The following is a 2,417-nucleotide window of genomic DNA, read 5'->3' on the forward strand; positions in this document are numbered from 1 at the left end:
GGAAGCCAGTTAACGCAGGATCTCAAGGCCATGGTAAGGAATTCAGATCCCTTCCTCCAACCTAAGTAAGTAAGTGTTAGTCGCTCAGTCGTGTGCCACCCCATGGACTGCAACCCACCAGGCTCCTCTCTCCATGAGATTTTCCAGGCAAGGATACTGGAATGAGTTGCCATTTCCTTCTCCAGGGGATCTTCCCAACCCAGGGATAGGTCTCCTGCACTGCAGCCTCAGGTCTCCTGCACTGCAGGCAGATTCTTTACTGACTGAGCTGCAAGGGAAGCCCCTCCTTCAACCAAAGCCATGTCTTATTCCAGATCTCAGAGTCTGAGAAGTCTGTGGGCCAGACATGAAGTTGTCTTTGTCTAGGCATCAGAACCAGCCAAGCCAGTGAGGGGCTTTAACCAGATCATGATAAAAAGCTTTTCTGTGGGTAGGAGGGAGGGGACATGCATATACTTATGGCTGATTCATGTCGTTGATTGGCAGAAAGCAACACAACATTGTAAAGCAATCATCCTCCAATTAAAAATAATAATAATAAAAAAGAACTTCTTTGTCAGCTCACCTGTTACTTTTGCTAGATCTTGAAAGTGAAAGTGAAGTCGCTCAGCCGTGTCTGACTCTTTGCAACCCCATGGACTGTAGCCTATCAGGCTCCTCCATCCATGGGATTTTCCAGCCAAGAGTACTGGAGTGGGTTGCCATTGCCTTCTTCTTTCCATTGCCAGGCTTCCCTGGTGGCTCAGAGGTTAAAGTGTCTGCCTCCAATGCAGGAGACCCTGGTTCGATTCCTGGGTTGGGAAGATCCCCTGGAGAAGGACGTGGCAACCTACTCCAGTATTCTTGCCTGGAGAATCCCATGGACGGAGGAGTCTGGTGGGCTACAGTCCACGGGGTGGCAAAGAGTCGGGCATGACTGAGCAACTTCACTTTCACTTACTAGCTCTTAGGTTTCTTTAATTTCTGATTGGGTTCTTTCCTGAGTTTCTTAGTTCTCTTTGATAAATTCCCAGCCAGCTCTGCCGAACTGAGGGGGAAAGATTTTTGTCCACGGCTGGGCCTGGGAATCCCAGCTGGAGAGTCCGGTCATCTGGAGGAGACGAGCAGTTAAACTTTGGATAGTGTGGGGATGAGCAGGTGGATTCCAATGCAACCTTTCAGTCTCATTTCATGGTCCCACATTCATTCAACAGTTGTTTAGCATCCAGCATGTCCTGGGTTCCTTGTGGGCCTCGGGCTATAAAAATCCTCTTCTCCAGGAATCAAGTCAGGTATGAGTGAGGGCCCAATCCAAAGGTCATTGAGTGAGAGTTTCCTGTTACTTAGGAGCTGGTAAAAGCCACAGGCCCACCCTTTGTAACCTGCATTCCAAACAGGAGGCAGTACTTTCTCTCCAAGGTTTACTAGTGGGGCAGAAACAGTCCCGAATCCCTTAGCCAATCCTTTGCTTTCCTTTTCCTTGCCCATATAATAATCCTGGGGCAGGAGGAGTTCTCTGGTTTTGTTGAGGAATGTAGTGTCTATAGCAGAAGATAGTTCCCACCCCCACACCTTTCCCTGGTAGTCCCTCCTGGATATTGAGGAGTGAGTTCAAGAAGAGGATGCGGGGATACTGTTCCCAAGTGTGTGTGGGGGGCAGTTACTTGGCAACAGACCTGCTGACGTCCTCCTGTGCTTATCTGAGCAGGGGAGAAGAAAGGTGGACAGGGAAGGAAGTAGAGTTGCTGACCAGGAGGTGTGAGTTTTCTCTGGGTCAGGTGGTACCAGTTAGGCTTTCTGGTACCCCGCTCAAGCAGACTGACTGCTGGACAGAGGGTCCCACCAGTGGCAGGGGCCCTGCTGGTGGTGGGACAAGTTAGGAGAGCTCAAGTCTGAGCAAGATGCCCCTTGTCAGAGAACCTGGCAGTGAGGAAGACCTTACGAAGCTCACATGCTCCATGGATGAAAACTTGCCTCCCTGGGTTAGCCAGGGAAGCAGGGTCAAGCAACAGGCAGAGGGCCATGTTACAGAAGGTTGTTCCCGCTCCCTCCTCCCAATTTCAATAAGGAGATGGTAGCAGGGTATGTCTCCCAATCAGGCCACACACCCACTTCCACTTTTTATCCAAACAAGTGGGGTCCTGGCTCAAGTCAATCCTTGAATAAGTAAGGGAGAAGATCAAATGAGATTTAAATTGAGTTTGAGAATAAAGCTTTCAAGGATGGAAGCTTAACAACAGAAAGTGATCCGAAAGTAATGCAATCTGCCCAAGGTGTCATTAAGGAATGGAAAATGGAGATTCAACACAGCAGGACTGAAGGCAGAGATTAGGGGGAAAAAAGCTTCATTATTACATCCCACTGAGTTGAGTCACCTCAATACACTGGTTCTGTGAGTAAACAGAATAATTGAAATACGTGTGGTAGAGCTGGAGTCT

General features: G+C 48.9%; 1 non-coding gene across 1 annotated transcript; it reads left to right on the forward strand.

Moving 5' to 3' along the window:
• The first annotated feature begins 731 nt into the window (after window positions 1-731).
• On the forward strand, window positions 732-803 carry TRNAW-CCA (transfer RNA tryptophan (anticodon CCA)). Its single transcript has one exon. It is a non-coding gene; the product is annotated as a tRNA-Trp (tRNA).
• Window positions 804-2,417: the final 1,614 nt, after the last annotated feature.

This window comes from Capricornis sumatraensis, chromosome 15, assembly GCF_032405125.1.
Source record: "Capricornis sumatraensis isolate serow.1 chromosome 15, serow.2, whole genome shotgun sequence".
In the NCBI taxonomy this organism is placed as follows: Eukaryota; Metazoa; Chordata; class Mammalia; order Artiodactyla; family Bovidae; genus Capricornis; species Capricornis sumatraensis.